Source organism: Ambystoma mexicanum, chromosome 6p, assembly GCF_040938575.1.
Source record: "Ambystoma mexicanum isolate Mex_15411 chromosome 6p, UKY_AmexF1_1, whole genome shotgun sequence".
Taxonomy (NCBI): Eukaryota; Metazoa; Chordata; class Amphibia; order Caudata; family Ambystomatidae; genus Ambystoma; species Ambystoma mexicanum.
Genome location: NC_090935.1, coordinates 559183680 through 559199634, shown reverse-complemented (window position 1 = coordinate 559199634; position 15955 = coordinate 559183680). Strand labels below are relative to the sequence as shown.

The window sequence follows — 15955 nt, the reverse complement described above, 5'->3', positions numbered from 1 at the left end:
ACTTAGGGGCTGTAACTGTTACCAGCAGTCCCCTGCCTCCTTGCACTTACCCAGAGCCATTCTGTCCTTATTGCACTGCCCTCCTTCCCTCTCCCTGGCACTCCCCCTCCTCCCTTCCCCCTGCACTTTACGTCGTAGCACTTGCACAATCTAAATGACAAAAGGCCTCGTGAGATTGTTGGTCTTGCCATCCCTCTATATTTCCTCCCTTGTCTTGTCGCACCTAGAAACACTTGTGTACAGGTGCGTTATAAATGGCATATATCATATCAGACATTACATGGCATATATAGATGCTGCTTGTTCATTGACTGCCACCAACAGTGTATCAGGGATTTCTTTGGTGGACTGTTACTGATGCTGCTAGTATTGGGATATCCTAGTTGATGTCCAAAGGATAAAAAATCAGATCAATGGGCCTCATTACGAGTCTGCCGGTCCGGAAACAAGGGTGCCGGTAGCAATGTACCGTCAGCTTTTCCAGACCGGCAGACTACAACTCTGGAGCAGATACAACCGGCAGGTCTGACTGGCAGGGCGCATCAGCCCCAGTAGGCAGATTTGTCACGGAAGCAACGGCACCGTTATAAACAGTGCCGGTGCTTCCCGGTCCCCATTCCCGTGAAGTCCTTTTGGACTTCACGGGAATGGGGACTAACATTTTCCGCCATTTGATATCCCAGGCCGCCCGGACTTGTAATATCCCGGTGGCACCAGGATCTCAGGCGACGGAAACAGTGTTAAAGTAAGGCAGCAACCGGCTGGCCAGACTTGGAATGAGGTCCAATATCCTGTACACAATGCTCTTTAAAGAAGGCCCCTCACGCCCCTTATCTACCAATAGCAGAATACCTTTACAAACACAAGGAATCCTTGGGCTGATAATTGCCACTGAAACTGAAAGCCTTTGGGTCGGATTCACAAAGTATACCGCTTTTGGTGTAATTTTTTACATCTGTAAGTTACTCTTAAGTGTTGCTTTAACTTTCACCTCAGAAGAATATTCACAAATACTAGTGCCACAAAATATGTGTTAGTTATAGTTGATTTGCAAATTAGGCTCACTTACAGCGAGAATTCTTAGTCTGGCTTGGTGGAGCTCATTTTCGTAGCGCTGTGACGTAAATAAAATGCATGAAAGCCCTGTGCAAGGCTTTTTTTTACACATTTAATTTTCCACAATGTGCATGGCAGAGAGGAAGCGTGAATCGTAAATTACAATCCTGCCTCACCCTTCGTCTCCGCTCTGCACATTCTCCACACACGTGCGCCAGCATGTCTGTTCATGCTGGTGCAATTGCTGTGGATACCTATATGATTGCCAGCATTTTACACCAGCAAAAAGCAGCCCGAATCTATAAGAATCCCTTGTAAACATGGCAGGCAGTCATTACTCATTTTGCACGGTGGAGTGCAAAAGTGCGGCGTACAAGCATGTATGCCACCTTTATGCTCTTTACTTTTGCACTCTGTCGTGCACATGTTGAAAATTGTGCAGAGGGGACTTGCCTCCACAAAAGTGTAAAAGCAGCAGGTCCCCGCCACTCAATTTACACAGTACTCCAAAAAGAGCTCCAGGTCACCTGCTTCATGTCATACAGGAAAAAAGCATTAACAAAATACTTTTAGGAACTTTTTTTGTCTCACCCAGTTTTTTCGGTATTCTTCCCACATATTCACATACACTTTTATTTATTTCCACACCTCATATCCACAAGCTGCTCCTGGAACCCTCAGATGTATCTCAAGTGTGTTCACAAATGTTTCCACGACAACGTGGAAGTTTTGTGAATACCTGAAAAGCTACACTTGTGTGGGCATCTACCTCGTCTCCATTCAGACACCCCTCTCAGGTGGAATAAAAAAAAAATCCTTATGTGCATTATAGCCAGTAATGCCCGGCTGCGCTTATATGTGAGAATATTTTCCCCATCACTGCCGACACCAGCATCCGCCATGAAGCGTTTGCCCTCCTATCCAGGCACTCGCGAATTCACTAGTCACCCACATGAATTAATTCAGCCACCATCATTCCCATGCGCATTCACTGGACCCACTGCCGCCACCCACCATACACTCCACGAATATACCCACAGGCACGTACATAGTGAACTCACAAACGCGCACACACTTACACATTCGCAAGCACGCACAAACCCTCACATTCATGCATCCATACATAGACACACAAAGGTTTTTTTTTTTTAAATAGTTATATGCTTGCCTGCTTTTGCCTTGGCTCCAGACGCCCCCTCATGCTGCTGCTGCCCCCTGAAGGCCCGCCCTGCTCAACCTTTAGGCAGGCACCGGACAATAGGAAGAGGTCAACTATCAAATGCCTCTCCCGGAGTTCTGGTTCCTGGCGGGAAAGGTGACAGGTGAGGACCTCAAAGCCCTCTCCCTGCAACACGTAGGGAGGCACAGAATAACCCCTAACCCTTGCGTCATGCAGGGGAGAACCATCTCTGGTTCCGGAAGCACCTCAAAACCTTCCTCTTTGCCTCCGCTTTCTCTCCCCCTCTCCCCTGCTAAAGTTACTGAAACTGCACTGAATCTGCAACTGGGCCACTCACCGTTCTCGGTCCTTGGCCCAGCCACTCTCCCCTGCACTGCCTCCCTGGCACCCCCTGCACTACGGGACTGTGTCTGTATCCCTACAGCCCCCCTTCCCAGCACTTGTCTGCACTTACTTCGCACTTGCCACTAGCTGGCCCTTGCTATTTTCCTGTATGCTATTAACCCTGTACTGCACTTTCCCCTCTCCCTTTCCCCCTTGCACTTCTCCCTTTCCCCTCTACCCTTGCACTTGCGCGATCTGAATGACACTTGGCCTAGTAGGATCGTTATCTGTCTCCCCTTGTTCCCCCCCTGCCTCGTCGCGCCTTGAAACACTTGTGTATAGGCGCGTTACAAATGCCATATCATATCCATATCATATCATATCATATCATGCAGGGCTGGGAAACCGAAATGATGCTTGAGCCACCAGTCTGGTTTACTAGATGGCGAAGAACTCGCCACCCCCTGCAGTGTAGGGGTGAACAGGTCCTCCTGTCCCCCCCAGGACCATCACAGCCATGGAAGAGCTGCCAGCATCAGCCCCGCCACAACTAACCTGTTCAAAAACGCCCTGCTGAATTTGAGGCAAAACGTTTTAACCTTATTAAAATATGTCTTGGTGCCATAAGAATTATTTTGATTCTAAATTCATTTTTACCTTCCCCATTTTTATGAACTTTCCAAAAATGGAACTTCGAAAGTACTCCAATTTTTTGGGCCTATGGACAGAATGGGAAGTGCAGCTCAGGGCAGACCAGCAAGGTTCCCTCTTCGGTAACTCTTGGCCTTTATGCTCCAGCGAAGGCCAGGCCTAGAGATCCCCTTTTAAACACCTCTGGCTTTTTGTACACAATATATTGGGTCTTTGGAGTTAGGGCCCTCCCCCAGAATTGGGCTGAATGAGGCAATGCCGGTTTCCAGAAGCACCGGGAACGCAGACCAGCACCCTGGATCTCAGGCTCCCAGTGCGGTCCCGAATGGAGGCCGATGCCAGCCTAACAAATGTGAACACAACTTGGGTAACGCACACAGGTGCACTAAGTCTCTCAGAAACCCACACAGTGTAGTCATGATCTGCCACTTACATCAATGCATTGCTCCCTTTTCACAATGCGCATTATGTATCCCATGGATTTCAAGCAGCCATTTCCCAAGACTGTTCCTCTGTGTAGATACTGAATTGCTGAGTAACCTTTGCATGGCTCTGGCATTGGATTTAGTGAAGCTTCCGCTTCCCCAGGGCCCTGGGCAGCGAGCACATCAATGGCCGCGTGTTCAGTGTATTCCCAGGCCTACTGTCCACTATTCCTTTCATGACCAATGGCCGATATGATATGTAATATCCGGATTTAACATAAGGATCTTCTGTTGCACTGTCTGATAACACCTCCATAAAAGTAGTAACTTTTCTCCAGAAACATCTTTTGCTCTGTATTTGCCAGAGGGAAAGTAGCAAGAAAGACTCGCTTTCATGGTCACATGTAGCTTTAGGAGGGATAAGAAATATATATATATATATATATATGCCCAATACCTAGGCATGTAACACACAGATAAATCAACTTACCTGTCGTCACGCAAAAGGCCGAGCCATCCGGTGTTAATGGGGCCTGAGCTGGAGAGTACAGGCTCCAATTGTATTTGCTGAAAGTAGTCCGGGCTTAGCATTGTTTGCTGAACACTGTTCAATGACTGTGAGAAGGCGTCGTGGCATCCCGCATCATGAGCCATGTCCTTCCACACTCTATGGAATGCATGGAGGAAAGGATTATGGGAGATACAGTCTCAGTGGCGAAGCACTCCAAGTAATATCAGGAATACTACAGAGTGTTCCAAGATGGATTGCCTTCATCCTTGATCATGAACATTAAAATCTGGCTGAATGCATAATGAAGATCCTCTCTTATTGCATTATTTGATAGGCATCATTGGAGGACTACAGGACGACAACATGTTGTTTATGGATCCAATGCCGGTGCTATCACTAGGCCAGGTTAGACGCTTGCCTATAATGTGAAAATGTTAAAACGGCAAATGCCACCGAAGGGAACAAACACTTATAAATGATTTCTATACATATATTTATTATTCTCTCTTGAGTGATCTCGACTACTTCAAGGCAGCACTCTCAGCACTGTCTGTAGCGACAAGCAGCGCAGCAGACACCGTGAGGTTCGGGTCAGGTGCAGGCGTGGGCTTGACACTGTTCCGCACGAAGTGCCTCAGGCCACACCTGCGCATTAGCACTGCACGTGCTCTCGTGAGGCTTGTGAAATTGTTCTTCTTCTTCTGGACCGTCTGTGGCCGCCCCTGCCCCTGCACTAACTGCAGGCTGCCTCTGTGGGCCGTGGGTGACGGCCGTGCCTGAGAGAGACTCAGACACACGCAGAAGCAGGTGAGGTGCCCTATTGTTTTGTGATTGTTGTTCTGCCTCTCGGTCTCGGGGGCGGCAATAGCCAAACTGGGATAGAGTAGAGAAAGAGCAAATTGGATCCGTTGAATACTCGTGGATTGCAGGCTGACAGTGTTGATTTCCCGCCTATTCGGTGCTGCTTATGTCCAGTTGGCTTTAACCAAGTACAAAACCCCAGAACACCTTTTAGTTTCATTAACGAGGGTGCAGCGTGCAGAACTAGGAGAACAGGGGGGCACCATGGAGTTAATTACCTCGGGCTCCTATCTATGATTGGGAGAGTTAGCATGAGGGCGAAGATGTTTAACCTTGTGCATTCAACCTCCATCTGCTCCGTCCCCCATGCCTTCAGTGACTGGGAACATCTTTCCTCTGCTTTAGGCCCTTTGTAAATGAGTCTTCTCGCTGTCAGGGCTCAGCTTTCCTACAACACACCCAAACAAGGCTACAATGTGTCCAGGGTTTCTGAGTAACATACACTGGCATCTGGGGTTTTAACTGTCACTCGGCTGGTTTACACTTTCACTGATGCTGAGTGCAGCTTTCCTGGGGGCATTACGTCAAATTAATTCTGCAATCATTCACTTTGGAATTGAAGGCAGAGGAGCTGGGGTGCTTTTATCTTAATATCTCAGAGCTGCTTATATGGCTAAATGAAGGGACACAGCAAATACCATTTTAACTTAACTAATGTATCCTCAAAAGTAAGCATGAATGAGCTGACATAGACCACACTTTATAAAGTGTGAAACCAAAATTCCTAATGAGCCTCAATATCAAGTGTGAAACAATTCTATTGGGACGTAGATATTTTACAAAAAGCGCACCAAGCCACCAAGCCAAAGTTAAGGTTTGTGCTGCAAACCGTCCAATATGCTTAGTCCTCTACACTGCATCTCTTTCCAAGAGCTGCCCCACTGTCACATGGTGTCCTGGCCGCATCTGGACCTCGTCGATCAGATCATTTTCATTTTGCTTTTTTAAAACAACTGTCCAGTTGTTAGGCGGGAAATCATATTGGGCCTTCTTTATTGTATATATTTGCCTAAGCCCAGTCGCTCTGCGAAGAAATCCGTGTTGCAAGGTTCTGACCTTAGATCGATTTAGCCACCATTTTGGGTTCATCCGCCATTTTGATTCTCACTCCAAAGTCACCCTGTGTTCTAAAATGGTGGACAGTGTTCTTCTGTTTGTAACATGGCCGTCTTGACCCCTAAGTGTAAGTTAATGCCTAAACTGCCCGTAGGCCAAATGTTAGGGTCATGTAATGAGACCTTGTCCTTCGTTGACCTGTAGATCAAGGATTACCTGTGCCAACGATACTAATCCGCGAACATATATTAAGCACAATACTGTTCAAATGCTGAATGTGAACACTTGTTTAACTATATGGTAGAGAATATGTACGAAGGCTTAATGTCGAATCCGAAGACACACTGATGCTATTGTAACCTATTGGAATATTTATTAAGAATAATCCATATGCCTATAGATTAATAAATTAGAGATGAACTCGGCATGAACCCCCTAGCCCGAGAAATGGTTAACCTTCAAATGGGCTGGACATCATGTTAAGAATTGTATAAAAGCACAAACATTCTGATGTACATTCCACTCACTACTCACACAGAACAGGGCTGGTATTCGCTGTGATGTACTTAGGGCCTGATATCTATCTGATATTTTGTCCTTTGAAAACTGTTCAGTTATAGAATAAAGATCTGTGTATCTTTGTAAACCCGCGTTTGGTGTATTTCCTTTTGGGGTACTCAGCCTCGATATTCTCTTTTTGCTTTTACACAGTCACTCACAAATCCTGAATTCCTGTGAATGGTGTTGGCTATTTTGGCATTGTATTTAACCCTCTACATCATCCTTCATCCTTTTGACTTTCCCCTTCAGCATTTCAGGATGCTGACTTTATCTGCAAGCAATCTTCTGAAAGGTAGTGGCTTCATAGTGGTTTTAAATCACATCATAGTATAACAAAAATGGCATAACCAAGTGTGCCTTCTGGCACTTGATTTCTAACCAATGTGTGTGTTTGCATTCAATTCCTGTTAAAACAAACTTTAGCAAAGCCAACACTGTGACTATTTTATAGACACCACATAGCATTTTCCAGGGACTGCCATTATTTGTCCAGGTACTCCCACAATTTGCCAGCTGTTGCCATCTTATCACCAAGTGGTACCATTATGGCAGTGCCTGGCAAATGCCGATCCCATGCCTATACATAATCCAAAACTGTTGGCTTTGACAATGCTTAAATGAGAAGCGAACTTGCTTAGCCGAGATTACTGATGTTTCCCTTGAAAGAATATTTGGTGAGGGTTTTCTCTGACAAATGGTTAATCAAAGTATCCTGCAGTGCTGGACTGACCTACAGGGAACTCTGGAGATTTCCCGGTGGGCCTCTGCACCAAGCTCCTTTTGTGAAGAATGTGTTATTAAGCTATTGTACGAGAACCCCAAGCCCTATTTAGAGGGGTTTAGATTGTTTGTACGGTGTGATATGGGGCCCCTATGAAAAACAGGTCCATGGCCACGTTTGATTCCCAATACATCCCTGATGCAGTGTTTCCTAAAATTCTGAAGCGGCCGCACTATTAGAACTTGGGCAGATGAAATCAAATGTGTCAGAGAATGGGCAAAAATAGCTTGAAAATGTGATATACCAAACAAATGCTGGCATGTGTTTACTTACGCATCATGGTCTTCTGTGGGCAAAATAAGCATGACAGCCAAGGCGGTCAGCATGGAAATATTATTGTTGTGACCGGCTGACTGATATTTTTTAGGCACAGGCAGAATGATAAAGGGGGTCAACCCCGGCATGCAATGCTGTGACTGTACTCATAATATTCTTTGGGCATAGGTAGCATTAGTGAATTAGGCCAAGATGGCATATGTTAATGTGACTGGTTGCATGATATATTTTGGGCGTGCACGCAGTAACATAAGGGGGCAGCACTTGCATGTATCCTTTTGGACTGACTTCATGATATTCTTCGGGTGCAAGCATCATACAAGGGCAAAACTGGCCTATATTGGTGTGACTGTGATATGCTTTTGGCAAAGGCATCATGATGGAGGAGAGTCAACATTGCCATATGTAGTTGTGACCGGCCTCATAATATTCTTTGGTCACTACCTGGAAGAACATGTGTGTTTTACAGTGCCAATGACAGCAAATATTGTTGAGACAGTCCTGATGATATTTGTTGGGCACAAAATGTATGAAAATGAATTCTATGTTGCCAGTGCTGACATTTACATGCAAAGGAACGTGGCTTTGTTTTGCAATGGCCAGCATGCAAATGTGTTGCAAAATGCTTCTGTGTACGGTGGGCAACCTGGATTATATTGAATTATTTAATGTGCCCACCCAAAGCACTGATGGTAAATTCTGTGACTTTTCACAGACTTCAACCATAGCTGGTGTCATACAATGCACCATTTGAATGCATTATTTTACAAAATTTCTTGGGGGTGAACCCCGAAACATCTGTTTTTGTTCTGGTCAGGAAAAACATTTATGTCAATAGCCACCACTGGACGTACCTATCTGAGGGAAAGTTGCATGATGGTTGCACAGGAAAGTTGCACAGTGGTTGCACATATTGTGCCTGTTCTATTGCAGTGATGCTCATGCTGTTTACTGTTGAGACGAGGGAAGTTGCAGTGCTGCCACTGTTCTCAGTGGGAGAGTCTTTCAAAGTTGCAGCACATGCTATACCATCTATGTGAGAAGAAAACGTGCACTTCTGTGTCCCGTGTTGTTTCTGTTTCTTAAGGCCACCTGTTGATCCCTTAGGGAAGCTTAACACTATTCTCTGCCTTTTTTGTCAGTGGGGGAAGCTTGCAGTGCTCCTACCCATGCTGTAATGTTTAGGCATGTGGGGTATGAATGGTCATGATTGACTGATGTTGTTTGTTTCTTTTCTATTTGTTATGGCAAATTCTGTTTCTGCTGGAGTGAGAGAGATGTTATGTGGGATTTCCTTTTACGATTATATAAGGTGCAAATCCGTGTTTTGAAAAAAGCACCCAAACACACATGGCCTTGCAGAGATGATACCATTAATAGAATAAATCATACTCTTGTCTGCTAACTTCCAAGACCACAGTCAGTAAAGGACAAACATTTGAGTTAGCCTTGTAAAGGTATGCTAGAGGACCGGGGGTTCGCACCGCAAAATCACAGCTTAGCAGAGTACCCAGGGCCCATCAAACCTTCCCCTGGCAATGACAGAGGACTCGGCTATGGGGCAAATCAGGACTGTCTTTAATTTTCCAAACAGACAGTGTTCATACAGGAAATACATAAATCTCTGGCAGTCACAGATCCGGAGCCTGTGTCACAAGCTTTTATCCCGTAGTGACGTCACAATTCCCAACCCTTCCCCAAAAACCTAAAAAACTAACCCATTGGGTAGCTCGGGTAGTAACACCTATAGGTATCCCCTATATGAGTTGGTTAATTGGTACTCCCATGTCAGGTGGGTTCGTCTGAGACTTCCCCAAAAATGATCTATTTCTTTGTTGCACAGTTGCAGGATGACCATTGGCCCTTGCCCCGTTACACACCACCCCAGGATTTGAGTGTAGTGATTGGCTGGAGCGGGTCTCCACAGGTCTGGGACCCATTTCTGTTCATAGCGCTCAGTGCACCTTTTCAAGGTAGTGAGAAAGACTGTGTGTCCCCATTATTGCCACTGGTATAGCCACCTAACCTGGGAGAGTGCCTGCCGGTTGCAATATTTGGTGGACAACATATGTATCAATTCTGTCTATCTTCGCTGGGAACAGCTTCTCTTACCACCATGAGTATGGCCATTGTTCAGCTCGGCAGAGTCACGTCGGTGAGGACTGCAAAACTGAGCTTTTCGGTCTGTAATTAGTGAGTATTTTATTCTGGTATTTTGCAGGTGACTCCCTTCCCCGGGAGCCAGGAATTTTCCACCCTCCCTTGTCCTTGGCTGCGAGCACTGGCCCTGTGCTTCGTGCTGCAGTCTGCATCTCTTCTTCCCTTATTCTGTGGCCTGTGGCTTCATGTGAATTCACTACAGTCATTCTATGGTGTGTATATATATATATATATGTATATATATATATATATATATATATATATTAGTAGTACTCGGCTCTTCCAGGTTCCTTATACATCCCTGAAGCTCCATATGGTTAGTTGCGATAAAGCGGTTGCAAACTTGCTCCGTGTGACTTTTGCTTTATTGCATTTCTGCCTTAGGCTAGTGAAAACGAAAAGGAATCTGACAGCATGTATATGTATCTGTCCTCCATCTACAGAACTGTGTATGCATGTTCTTCGTGTGTGCATTTGTGTCTGCGTAACTTCGTGCAGGGATGCAAGTTTACTTCGTGGCTAACGTTACTATGCCATATTGTCACTAATGACGTCAGTACGGCTGGATATTTATCATTAGTCAACCTGGTCCAGTGATGGGGCACCTGTATCCGTGAATACATCAGCTGGATAGGGTTTGAACGGTTGTCTAAGAGAATATCTGCTCACATACGTGGAGTGTACTGGTTCACCTGGGGGTTGGCCAAACAGCGACTTGCATTTCTCATTTCTCATCCTTCGGGCTGACATGCGCATAGGGGCCATGAGGGCAATTCCAGGGACGCTCTCTTCAGCCTAATAAAGGCATCATTGCCACAAGATCCTGTGCTGTTTCTTGTGTATGGTCAAACGTAACAAGCTCCATGTTATTCCAGCCACTGTGTCAAAAGAAAGTTTTAAACAGTAGGAGTAAAGGGGAGGTTGTAGGTAATTCACACAATGTGAGGTCACTGCATTTATCTGAAGTGGCAGGGAATGCAGCTGTCTGGGTGATTAGGGGCAGCAGAATTACCTTTTTCCTAGAGCGGAAAAGTTCCTTGCACCGGCCCTATATGAATCTTACTTCTACATGCCATAACACACACGAAAGAAAGTTTTTGCGGGAACTACTGTCTCTTTAAGGGCCTCTCCCAGTCATGTCCTGAATTCTATGAAGTATTTCAAGATGTATCCCCTTCTTCCCAGATCACGAACATAAGAGACAGGCAGGAGAGTCAAACAGATGAGTATGTAATTAAATAATTGATTACTCATAGATCGTAAGTGATCCCAAGGTTTGGGATCTAGGTAGAGGTGCCCCGCATAATATAGGACGTTACGCCTACTAGTGTAGAGGACCTAAAAGAAAAGGGAGCTGAAACTGCGCATTCCATTCCCCCGCAAAAAGAAAAAAGAATATTTTCCAGGAGTTTTTTCAGAAAAATAAAATCGGCAAAAAAACCCATTGAGAAAAACACTGTTGATGAATGAACATAGAACCAACTTTCACATGAGATATTATTAAGGGTATCACTCTGAGGAACCACATTTGTGGAGAGGTTTTGATGAAATGGTTTTCTAGGTGGTCTATAATTAATGTAGTGTTCAATTTTACCTACTAAAGTAACAATATCCTGCATCTATTCAGACTTGCTATGAAGGGTGCAATAGTGCTCACTGAATTAAACAGGATATATCTGGTTGATGATTTGGTGACAGACTGATTCCAAACAATCCTCTCATTCAGCCCGGTCTGGTGTGTCCCTAAACCAAAGATCCGGTGCTGTTCCAGAGCAGGCCGTGCTCTTCTGGATGCTCACAGATGTTCTGTTCAGTATCGGTTTGAGAGTGGACATGTTCCATGCACAGATGCAGTGCCTGTGTTGTTAGATCTATTTTTCTTCTAGTTGTCATGTCTACATATATTTCTGATACAGGAGTGTTCCAGGCCCTGTTGGTTAGCAGGCCTAATAGAAATGAAACAACATTCACTGTGTACTTCTTTGAACCTGAGGACTATTGGCATACTACATTTCTGTGGATTAAGGAGCTTCCTTGTATAAAGAGATTCCGCTGTTAACAAGTGGGTGGTTCACACAATTTAAACTGCAAACCACTATCAGTGATGATCATACATTGCTTCACGGATCTCAGTTTCCTCCTCGGAAAAAAAGTCTCTCATTCAGTATTCAGATATGAATTATTGGCTCAAAACCAGAACAGCATGTCTGGTTTGACACTTTTTCCATCTCCCTACGAGACTTTATTGCAGGATCTCTCACCTTCCCTTGCTTTGCAGATAAAACCCCTCGTCACCCTGTGGATTTATAAAATAACAGACACGGTGCACATTTCGAATGACATAAAGACAGGCACGGGCTTAAGTGTTCTGTTTAAAGTACCGTTTGATTCCAACTAGCATAACTTGACTGAGAAGTGTCTTCATGGGGCCCCGTCCCTGGCTGCAAGGAGAGCCTCTATGATTGGTCCACAGTGAGGCATTAGGCCTTTCCATTCTGACCTGACTTTCTGCCATCTTTAATCTTCAACCACTAATACATTCTCTCAGGACCTCAGCAGCGCAACGTCTATTGTCTCACCTACATTTAAATACTCTCACTTTCTCACAGCATTTTTTGAACACACGCACATATACGATACATACATGCGCCACACACACGCATGCAAACTTACGTGAACAAAATAATTGATAATGATGTTATTGTTGCATTGAACCTGGACTTTTTGTAGTGGCACACGCACACACTCTCTATTATGGTCACCCAGTATAGTTTCCATGTAAACTTTACAGGACTACCCTCGTTCTCTGCCCAAAGAAATATTAAAGTTAGTAAACCCCAGGAAGATAGTAGTTCTCTAGATTACACATAGCGTTCTCCAGACTAGAAAATATTGTCACCCGAGACTCTGCTGATCCGTAGGTTTTGGATGAAAATTAGGTGATGATTTTCAATTGGCTAACACCATATTATTAATTCTAAACATTAGATTGAAGATCACACATTGCTTTAATGTTTTTACCATAATTATTGTACCCTGCCCTTGATTGTTGCTTATGCTTTTATTATGTTTATTTTTATCAACTACTAGCAGAAGTACCCATTCTCCGAACGGGTTCTGTAGACAGACATGATAACACTGATCCTGTATGTCGCTGTTCCGTTTCCAGAGGTGTTGCTAGGCGGGTTTGGGGGGGCTATAGCCCCGGGCCTTTTGTTTGTAGCCGCGGATAGAAACTCAGGGGCTACAACCAAAAGTCTAGCTAGCTCTGAGTCCCGTCAGTCCCGACATTAGCATAGCCCCGGATCTTTTGCAGACCTAGCAATGATTTGCTTATTAGCAATGATTTGCTTATTGCTTGATGTGCTTTGCACCCTGAAGTAAACTGCACTGAGAATAGGCACGTGTGGCTGGCTGACATACCCCAGAGCAGACGTTGGGGGGAGGCAAGAGTTGGTGTGCTGCTACATATTGGGACCTTCTGCGCTCTCTCCCCACTTGTCACCTCACTGTGGCATTGTGCAGTTTGTTGCTGTGCAAATATCTTGGAAACCCTGCATCCTAGGGCCTGGACCTCGAATTGTGTTCCTCGTTTCGGGACCGGTCCTTCTACTACCGGTCCTTCCACAACCAAATTGATGTTTCGTGGATTTCAGCCAACCATCTCATGTGTGAATGAACTGAAATCCAGGGAAAGGGGTGGGCTGTCCAAATGTCATGTAGCTAGTAATTTCCTAACAGGTAACTATGCAAGATTTGGTGCAGATTGGTGAAACGGGGTGGAATTGTATAAGGAACAACGCTTCGCCAAGCCACAAACCCACAAACACATTTTTACTTGTGCTGAAATCCAGGGTATCGAGGTGGGGGTCTAAATGTCATGTAGACAGTAATGCCCAGAGGGTTCTAACAGGTAACTATGCAAAATCTAATGCAGATTGGTGAAACTGTGTGGAATTGTTTAAGAAACACTGCTTCGCAACAAACCCACAAACACATTTTGTCTTGTGTTGAAATCCGGGAAACGGGGTTGGGTGTCTAAATGTCATGTAGCCACTAATGTCCGGAAGGGGAAGGTCCTAATAGGTAACTATGCAAAATGTGGTGCAGATTGGGGAAACGGTGTGGAATGTATAGGAAACAACGCTTTGCCACAAATCCTGCCACAAACAAACACATTTTCACTTTTATATATATAAGGTAGATTTGGTCCTGAAGATGGTCAATCGGCCAAAACATGTTCAGCATGTATAGGTTGCATATACATTGATTGAGGACCCTTAGAAATCTAATTGGTTTACATATTAAAAATTCTGTTTTAATATTTTAAAACAACAGCACCAAACTTTCTCTTTTTTTTTCTCCATAGCATTGCACTTTGGGCCCGATTCATGGAAATGTGCGCAGAAATGCCACAGGGGCCACGTGCCAAGAAGGACACATCGTGCAGATAAAAAAATGCACCCCTCGCGTATATCATGGAGCTTACTGCACAAAGTAACCGTTTTTGCAAGTCGCACCCGGAACGCCCACACCACGCTCCAACACAAAGCAAAATCAGCCAGGACAGCTACCTTTGCGTACTCCCCGGAGCGCGAATACATGCACCCTTCAAATAATGCGTGGGGTCCCCCACAAGCAGGACTGCTTTTTGGGGACCCTGAGCAGGGTCTCCCATAACCGTATCCGGCACCCCAACAACATGCGTATGAAAAATCGTGACTCGGTTGAAATCTCGAAAAATCTGCGTGCAAACCCCCGTAAACCATCCCTGCACCCCACTAAACTGCTTACATGCATGCCCAAGTTGGATCGGAACCCTGGTTGCGTACATGCACCCAGAAATCTGACATGCAAACCCACATCCACGCTGCCACTCTTATGCGCAAGTGTGCTTACGCCAGCCTTTTGGGTGGCGTATAGTATGAAGGACTTGCTTGAACATTTCTCGGGCGAGAGGTTGCGCAATCAAATCCATTAATACGTCTCGTGCTGCGCAGTTGTGGACGTGCGAGGGCCGTCCCTCGGAATGCCCACCTTTTCGCAGGTTCTTCCCCATTTCTGGTGTTCCGCCACCTTCCCAGCCCGCTGCGCTAGCCACGCCCACGCTCTGCGCAGAGACTCACGCAAGGCCCTCAACAGCTCAGAGACACGTGTCAAGTCTGTGTGAACTCCACGCAAGTCCAATAAAAGTAACGTGCACTCGATTCCATGAATCCATGAACGCGGATTTGCGCACAGTTTAGCGTGAAAGTACCCTTTTTTCCAAGCAAATAATTCCATGAATCGGGCCCTTTGTCTTTTTCTTCATTCAAGTCTGGTAACAAATGTGTACTGCACATTACTGTGCAGGATCTGACACTGAACACTTTGAAATATGTACTAAAGATTTCAAAATGCAGTACATATTATCGCAAGAGTATTCCAAAAGCATTATCCATCAGTATCAAACCATACTTTATTCTCCTCTGAGAATCTTTAGCACATACTCAGCTGGAGTATTCCCCAATAGTTGCACCATGGTTACTTCTCCCTATTAAGTACTTTACATAAAGATAATGCTACAGAGTGCACAAATAGTCCCCACCCCTTTGATGTGACCAATTGTATCAGTCTAATGACAAAAGGTCTCAGTGCTGAAATACTATTACTGCCTCTAAGGTAACATACATGACACAAGCAATGAGTACATGCTCTGGGTAACAGTGTTTGAAACTCGGTAGAGAGTTATGGGGATTCTTTCTTACACAAAACTCATAAAGGCAAAACTAAAAACAAAAACCTCACAAATGACACAGAAAATAGCAGTACGTACCCCAAGTCTCCAGGACCTAGGTGTGAAAGATATTGGTGTGATTGCATATAGTGCATTGTACTTCTGTGTGAGAATTTGCCTGCATTGGTGTGTTAGGTTATTAACCTGGATTCGAATATTAGATTACATTAAAGATGTAGAGCTAGGCTTTAGACCAAAGTGTCACTAGATAATGGGTGATGGCAGCCTCAATAGGATTGTTCGGGTTCTGTTTAAAAATAAATGGTCTCAAGATAAAGTGTTTTACAGGCCTTCTCTTTCTTGCCTGTATCTTGTCTCTAAGCCGGGAGGATAGCTC

General features: G+C 44.9%; 1 protein-coding gene across 2 annotated transcripts in view; it reads left to right on the top strand.

Annotated features, from left to right (window-relative positions):
• LOC138511597 (interleukin-6 receptor subunit beta-like) overlaps nt 1–15955 on the top strand; it is a 665901-nt gene that overhangs the window by 347088 nt on the left and 302858 nt on the right. The window lies entirely within an intron of this gene.